This window comes from Pomacea canaliculata, linkage group LG9 (assembly GCF_003073045.1).
Source record: "Pomacea canaliculata isolate SZHN2017 linkage group LG9, ASM307304v1, whole genome shotgun sequence".
Taxonomy (NCBI): Eukaryota; Metazoa; Mollusca; class Gastropoda; order Architaenioglossa; family Ampullariidae; genus Pomacea; species Pomacea canaliculata.
In genome coordinates this window covers 25,849,785-25,858,655 of record NC_037598.1, presented here as the reverse complement: position 1 = coordinate 25,858,655, position 8,871 = coordinate 25,849,785, and the positions used below count along the sequence as shown (strand labels likewise).

The 8,871-nt window shown below is 43.5% G+C and overlaps 1 protein-coding gene across 2 annotated transcripts in view; it reads right to left on the bottom strand.

The window, feature by feature from the left end:
• The window catches only part of LOC112572798 (guanylate cyclase soluble subunit beta-2-like), a 30,371-nt gene extending 22,642 nt beyond the window's left edge, over positions 1–7,729 (bottom strand). For both annotated transcript variants that reach the window (XM_025252686.1, XM_025252687.1), the window contains exon 1: positions 7,657–7,729. The gene's annotated coding sequence lies outside the window, so the exon portion shown is untranslated. The remainder of the gene's footprint in view (positions 1–7,656) is intronic.
• Positions 7,730–8,871: the final 1,142 nt, after the last annotated feature.

The window sequence follows — 8,871 nt, the reverse complement described above, 5'->3', positions numbered from 1 at the left end:
AGGTTCACCTTTCGACTTCTCAGTGACAAATACTGTATCTCACAGAAACAGTCCACAGTCCAGACTAACTGTCAAGATGATACTTCGATGTCAAGAAACAATAATAACAGATGTATTTTAACTGTTCGCAGGAACTCTGTGTTGTCGCGACATGTGTAGAGGAGAAGCTACACCTGACTCAGGTGAGTTGCTGTCATCCACAGGGCAGACAGTGTCGCTGGAATGATTTGCAGGTGAATCGTCTTCATAGATGATCTTTAGGTTCAGCAGATAATTGCGGGTGTGACCTTTACTCCAACTACCAGCAGTAACAAGACATAATGGGTGTGTCTGGAGGCAAATGTCGGATATTAACGGACAATATCCGGGACCTGACGGCCACCCATGACTTCCATTCAAGTCGACCTACTGGCGGCTTGTGTCACCGTCGTGTGGCGAAGACCAGGAATTTTCACCTGCACTTTCAGCAGAAAACCTACTCAGCTAGTTAGTGTCACTCAGGTCAGTCGGGTGCAAGTTTGAAAACTAAACATTCTGAAGTACAGCTTCGTGTCTTTCATGGAAAACTAAATCCTAAAGTGTTTCAGACATCTTGTCTGACAGAGTATTCAGTAAACTTTCATTTGTTGGAAAGAATAGATAGCAAAAGGTAAGAAGAAAATAATGATAATGACAGTAAATGTTAGTAACAGAGAGTAAATAAACTTATGTAAACGTATGTGTCTATCTGTGCACGTGCGCGTGCTCTTGTGTGTGTTTGTATCCGTGCACGTGTGAATGTGTGAGAGAGACGCTACTTGACGATGCGAATATAAACGACGTACACACACTCACACACATTCACACACATTCACACACACATTCACACACTCACATTCACACACGCACACACACACACACACACACACACACACACACACACACACACACACACACACACACACACACACACACACACACACACACACACAGAACACTCGTCAGTTCAGTCTGACAGTTGCTACAGTCTATGACGAGGGTCACGTGTTGTGTCCGCACTTCACTTCACTTGTCCATCATCGTTGTCCTTAACGACTCGACTGATGAGGTGATGGACCCTCATGTTTACATCATCTGACAGCAACATCCGCCTGAGAGCATCACAACGGCCAGACCTCGCCGAGGGCGGAATGAGATAATGGACACACTGTCATGTCTGTCATCGTCAAGGCTTTCAGGTAAATCATCTTTGATCGTCATCTCCTTCTTGTGAGAAGCTGTCAGACTGTCTCTGTCACAACATCTCTTGTTACTGTGCATGAACCACAGCTGGGAAAATCTTTCGAAATTACTTGAGCTGATACAACAGTTTCTTATAATGTTGTTGTCATGACTACTTGGGAGGAGATGTTTGAGGAGTAAATCACGATACCTGAGAGATATTTTGGGTTTTATGAGCTTTGATGAATTTATCTGCTTTGTTTTGAAGCATGTTGAAATACTGTGTTTTATGTTTTAAACGCTCGATGACTCTCTTTACTTGTGTTTGTTTACACAACATGTTGACTGAAATAATCTCTTTACTTTTGTTTGTTTACACAACATGTTGATTGAAATAATCTCTTTACTTTTGTTTGTTCGCACGGCATCAATATTCTGGGAGTCCTTGCTTACACTTTGCATAAGTCGAACTTTTCATTTCCTCCGTGAGAGTGGACATGTAAACACACTGATGTCACAATGTTTTCATCCAAGGTATTTGTGACAGGTGATGTATTTAGCCACGGAGTCTACAAATACTCTATTATTTCAAACCTTGTCAAGAATACTAATACCTATGTTCTGTAGATAAACACGATTAGGAGGAGTCGTATCTGTGTTTACAAATAACAATTGTAAAAGCTTCATTAGTAAACAAGATGCGACTATTAATCAGCTGTGCGACTAATGGACAATGAACAAGCAGACAAAGTGATTTTCAAAGCCAAAAGAATGAAAATGTTTTCTGTAGATGTCTAACCAAAAATGAATTGGAGGAAACCTCCAAGTAGATCCTGCAGACAAAGGTAAAGCAAACATAATCACAGGATCGTTTGGAATTTGGTTTTGTTTGTGTTTTCTGGCCGCCATTTTGTCAAAGGCGTGAGACACAAACACATTTTGGTAACTGAATACCTCTCGACAAAAAGTTAAAATGTAGAAAGAATTTCTACCAATATCTTACTCAACGGCGAGAGTCGTGCTACACCAAAACACTTGTCGAGGGCTTCTGGTGTGTCCACGTGACCAAGGACTTGCCTCGTGCACTTTCACCATTCAAGACGTAGTCAAAACGTATTCAAGACGTATTCAAGACGTATTCAATACGTATTCAAGACGTATTCATCATCCATGAGTGAGCAGTAATCTTACGACATCAAGGTTTGTTCAAATAACTGATTGACTTACAGATCGATCCCGTCTTTGTGCTCTCAAATTAGACATCTTTGTGACCCGGGCTTTTGTGCTGAAAGGTCATCTTGTCGTGGGAGGTCAAAGGAAACCAAAAGTAGAGAGAGAGGAGCAATAGAGAGAGAGAGAGGAGAAATATAGAGAGAGGAGCGACAGAGAAAGAGAGCGAGAGAGAGAAGAGCGATAGAGAGAGAGAGCAGACGTTGATGAAAGATGAGAAACGTGAAGCAGTCATCTTACTGGCAGACAAGATGTCCTCTACAATCAGACGAAATCCTGTCGTTCGTAGGATTAGAGCTGACGAGCTTCACACTTGTAAAAGCATTGCTATGACAACCAGACTAATGAATAAAAAGATGGCTTCTAATGAAACATGACGTGGCGAAGGTTGCTACATGTATCTTTGTTAAAACTACTTAAGTACAGGGGTTAATGAGTTCATTAGAAGCTGGGAAGGGTTGAGCACATCACTGGTAATGCCAGCACGAACCATTTAAAATACTTTATTATTATTATTATTATTATTATTATTATTATTATTATTATTATTATTATTATTATTATTATTATTATTATTATTATTATTATTTATACACTTGATAAAGAGTTAAGACACGTACACGATTGAAGAGGATGATACCGTGTATTGTACACCTGTGACATGCACTACCCAGCATTCTCTTCCCCAGGTCACTGACCTTATTATCGCCAATCTTGTAAAGGTCACCAGAAAGCCAAGATGTCAGACAAAGGTGTCTCGCTGGAAGGGACTTCATTGCAACAAAGTCAAGAAAAAATACAGAGAACCACAAAATAAAAATACAAATAAAACCGAGCAAATTTCCATGATATCTTGTCGACATTATGAAGGCGACACTGCAAGGGAGGGACAGAAGGAAGACGGAGTGACTGGCTGAGGAAGATCGATCTCCGCGAGCAGAGGACAACAACGTGTGATTGGAATCGAACTCAGCGGCCTGTGGCTCCTTTGCTGAGAACACTTCACAGACGATCTGAAGAAAAAAAAATTAAAGAGATCGTGCAAGGAGAGGAGGTGCTAAGGAATACAGAAGACTTCTGGGGTGAGGAGGAAATGCAGGTGGAGATGGCGGAGAGTTGTTGGCGAGCTGGTAAGTCGTCAGGTCACGTGTTCCAGTTATTACAAAGCTCAAACGTTTCACGCCGATGAATTCCTTTCTCATGTACACCATCGCTTCATTTTACCACAAGGGTTGCCTTGTTGACCCCTGTTGACCTTACTTGAACCCTCACCTCCATCAGCAGATGTCCTGCGGCAAAAGTCAAGAAACCGCACTGACCTGTGGTAACTGGAGGTAACTCCTTGAAATTCAACCTCACTCGTTCTCTTGAGACACAATCTGTCCATCTACAATCCCTGAGACAGACAGACAGACAGACAGACAGACAGACAGACAGACAGACAGACAGACAGACAGACAGACATTTCTTCCAAAAGCCTGAAATATTCAGTGGGAAACAAGTCCGTCGCCCGCGCACTATTTTCTGTGGCCCCAGTCGCTCGATTTCTTACGCTGTGAAGACAAATTGTTCATTGACTCTTGTCACGAGAAGTCAGGTCTGACTCAACAAACTGTCGGCAAGTCAAGGCACTGTTTATTCTGTTTATTCTGTTTATCCTCCATGTTTGCTCTGCAATTTTGACAAAGGCATCTGGTGCATGGCGGTCTTCAGTCGCCATGTGTAGACAGACGACAAAGCTAAGTGCGGCGCCATATCAAACTGCTCAGTCATCTTCCACATTAACGTGGAGTGCACGACACTTGGGTAAACCTCGGCGAGTGAGAGCACTTCACTCCTCAAACACCTCACAGGTCGGGGTGCCGGCGACACAACATTCAGCAGACTGACTGACGATCTGTTAACTTTACACGATTTCAATCATCAGCTTTGTCATCGGTCATCAGCACACAGCTCAGCTCACATCAGGTTGTCATCGGTCATCAGCACACAGCTCAGTTCACATCAGCTTTGTCATCGGTCATCAGCACACAGCTCAGTTCACATCAGCTTTGTCATCGGTCATCAGCACACAGCTCAGCTCACATCAAGCTTTTCATCAAAACAACTCCCTTGTAACCGTCAGCCTCCCTGTCAACCTCAGTGAGCAGGAAGAGGTCACAAGCAAGAGGTCACACATGTCTAAGGACACAAGTAATTAATAAAGGTTTCCTGCTCTCCCATTGGCTGTATCTTCGATAACGGAAGTGGATCTATTTATATTCCTGACGTCAGAGTTTTTAGTTTAAACGTCTTGCGCACGTCGCCATGTTGGAGAGTAAGAACTGGAGAAAGTCGTTAGTAGATGGGAGGATCGATTCCTCATCCTTTGAGATTATCTTCACCTGTTCATTGATGACGTCACTACTACTAACGTACTGTACAGCTGTACCTGTACTTGGTGACGTCGCTACCGTCGTTACACTGAATAAACTAGTGAGGCCGGAAGATTTCGATCACGTGACTTACTCTCGTCATCCTTCAGCTGCTTCCTAGCGAAAGGCCGTTAAGCTGTGAGAAGATAAAATCTCTGCTGATAAATCTTTCACAGATAAACATCCAGATTATCTGAGCGTGACAGAAAGCTGAAAGATGAAAGCTGTGAGGTGTGACAAGATGGCAGACCAGAGAGCATTACCAGCATTTTAATAAGACTTCACTGTGTGCTCGCCTCCACCTGCATTATTTATCTTGTTGTCTTCATCACCTGTCCTGCTGTCCACCCTGTGCTCAGCCTTTTGTTTATTGAGTTGTCTCCCCAGTGTTTGCTTTTGTGTGTCGCCTGTAACAAAGCTGCCGTCAGCCTCCAGCCTCTTGTTGTGGAGTCAGGTGTTTGTTTGTTTACAGATTGTTGTCAGAAATTCTACACAAGCTTTTTATTAGTTTATGTTGTGCGCCACAGTGTTATCACATTCAATATCAGCAGTGTGGAGCACGTAAATAGAGATTGCTACTACCATTACATGTTACCATTACATGTTACCACTGCATATTATTCTTACCATTACATACTAACATTACATATTATTGTTACCATTACACAAGACCCTCACCCTTTTGTCAAAAAATAGAAATTTCTATCTGAAAGTTAAAATACTTAAAAAATCTAGCAGTGGAAGTGCCTTCGATTTTCTGCCACACACTGTTACAGTCTGTCACATGTGTTACAGTGTTACACTCTGTTACAGTCTTGACGAAGCCGAGGCTGTTGGTGACGGCCCGAGGTTTAGCAGACGTGTAACGGGTGGTGTGACAGACTGGCGGAGTTTGGTCTCCATGGCGACACAAGCAGCACTTGAAGAGTTGCACGCTTTGGTACAAACACTGTGGGGGCGCTAGCGACTTCAAAATGTCTTTCTTTCCTCTTTGAAACAAGAGCGCAGACCACGAGAGTTAGTTTCCCTTTCCGTGCCAACACAGACCCTGTCTGGCGACACTTTGCTCCACATTCCCTTTCTAACTTCACTGCACTTCAGGGTAAACGGGTAGATTGAGTGAAAGTGAGTGAGTCAGTGAGTGAGTGAGTGAGTGGGTGGGTGGGTGAGTGAACCAGCTTGGGTTTATGCTCAGACGCACAGCAGCTGGAATGAACCTGTGGGTAACTAACCCTAACCTAACCCTGTGGACAGGGCAGGTGCAGTAACCTTGTCGGTGAGTGGTCCATCCGTGAAGCAGAAGACAGCTGGTTCGAGACCTGCTCGGGTCTGTGTGGTAATCTCCCCTTGCCTACTCAGGTCAGTGGAGAAAAACCTGATTGACGAGCGCGGGTGCCCAGATTTCTATGATTACAAGTCTGTGGGTAGATGCACTCGACTGAGAGAGAGGACTGTACTCTATCCTCCACAGTCAATGCCTTTCTTACTGACGTCACTTCCTGTTTTGACGCTGGACCTGACGGTCTTTACCCTTTAACCTTTCTCTCTTTTGATGCACTTGCTCTCATTAGAGCACGAGGCCAGCACAATGACATAGAAGGTGTTGTTGTTTGTGGACCCATTGATACCCGTATTGAAAGTAATACCAACGGTCTCTTTAACAGCAAATGGCGGCAATCGACGCTTTGCTCATAAGAAATAATCGACAGAATGACTACGACTAGAGATTGCCTGGACATTCACACTGAAGTGTAAAATGTTTTTGATGACCTGCAGCTGACAGCAAACAACTCGGTTGAATGCAAGTGGACCAAACCTGGCTTTGATAGTCGTCTGTGTACCGGACCTTCTTTCACGGGTTGTGATGCTGCACCCTGCTTCATCTCCTTGACAACTCAAAAGTGAGCCTCGTCCTGTACAGCAGTTTGCAGCTTCCATGATTTTAGCGAAACGACAAGCCTCGTAATTTGTGTATTGAAAACAACCTTGTAGGACACTGCTGTTATGTAACATCACAGACTTATCACGAGACAGGGTGGAAGCTGAAGTTTGTGGATCGTCCCAAGGTCTCAGCAAGACAGACGACAACACTTCAGCTTCGTCCACAACAAAACTCGGTTTTACAGAGAAAATCAAATCTTTAGTCAGCAGCCACACAAGCGAGACACACACCTCAGTGATGAAACAGGATTTTCACATCAGAAACAAAGCACAGTCCAAACCAACACACAACACACAAAGAACGGAAGAGAAAAAAAAAAAGGAACAAATATTTCCAAGAAAAGATGGTAAATCACAACATTTCCAGTGGCAGCCACAGTGTATTCACTTTACAGAAAATAAACTTTGCGGGATTTTCAGAAGGGGGGACAGTCTAGGCACACGGAAGAAAAGATTGCGAAGAGAGAGAGAGTAGAGGAAAAGAGAAAGAGAAAAGAGATAGAAAAATGAGTAAGAAAAGAGACAACAACAGAAACACAAATCTTCACGCTTTTCTGTATTTGTCTGTGCTTGTGTGTGTGTGTGTGTGTGTGTGTGTGTGTGTGTGTGTGTGTGTGTGTGTGTGTGTTAACAGCATGTGTAACTACACACCTCAATGCTACCTGTCCAGAACACGAGTCCTCCACAGGTACAAAACAAACAATGCTATCAACATCTCACAAACATTTCTGTGTATTTCGGTTTTAAAACCACAAAAACAACAACCATTATTTTGACCTCGCGACATCACATCGGGCAGAAGTAAACATTTCTCTAATAAACAAAGGTAAAAGTCATCATGAACACATTGTGAGGTAGAACACTAACTCACCTGCGAGTTTGACTGGCATCCAGTAGTCAACACACCTGTGAGAGGAAGAAGCCAGCCTGCGTCCCAGCCTGTGATGGAAGGAGAGTGTGAATGTCTGCAGCGACACCAACGTGTGGCGCCGCCACCCGGACTTCAAGGGACGCTACTCACTGTCAGTACTCGGTGGGGGAGGACGAGTGTATTCTGCTCACTCTATTCGCCTTCAAATGGCGACACCTGTATGTCGTCTGCCTTGTGGGTCACAGGTCAGACTCCTCCCGATGGTCAACTTTGTAGGACCAATAGAGGGATTGTTTGAAGGATTGTTTGAAGGATTGTTAGAAGGATTGTTTGAAGAATTGCTTGAAGGATTGCTTGAAGGATTGTTTGTAGGATTGCTTGAAGGTTTGTTAGAAGGATTGTTTGAAGGATTGTTTAAAGGTTTGAAGGATTGTTTGAAAGATTGTTTGAAGGATTGTTTGAAAGATTGTTTGAAGGATTGTTTGAAGGATTGTTTGAAGGATTGTTTGAAGGATTGTTTGAAAGATTGTTTGAAGGATTGTTTGAAGTTTGGTTTGAAGGATTGTTTGAAGGTTTGTTTGAAGGCTTATTTGAAGGATTGTTTGAAGGATTGCTTGAAGGATTGTTTGTGGGATTGTTTGAAGGATTGTCTAAGGAAAACAACAAGACTGAACGTGTGCGAACACTTTAATCAAATAAGAATATGTGATCATTGTTCACAGCAATAAACTGAGCATTCCAGTTGAAAAAAATGATTTAAGAAGCATGAATGCATTAGGAATTTAGTGCCAGAAATAGTTTGCTTCCATCATGCAGACAGACAAACAGACAGACAGACAGACAGACAGACAGACAGACAGACAGACAGACAGACAGACAGACAGACAGACAGACGAACTGCTCATTGTGGCCGAGTGTTTGTGTAGTATTCTGTATTTGCCAGCAACGAACCGTTGATCACAACACCTCCCTCGCCCTCAGTGTTGGTGGTAAGCAGTCCCTCCGCACCCACGGCACCACTTCAGCTTTAGAGATCGATGATCCCTCCATCCTTCCATCCACCCGTCCCTCCAGTGGGCGCTGATCAGCATGGGCCAACAGGTAAGAGCTCGAGACCGGTTCTCACGGTGTAAAAAAAAAGCAGCAGGGGGTCGGGCATCGCACTTCAGCTCTGTGGCTTTGAATTTACACCTGCAGGCGTTTGCACACGTGATC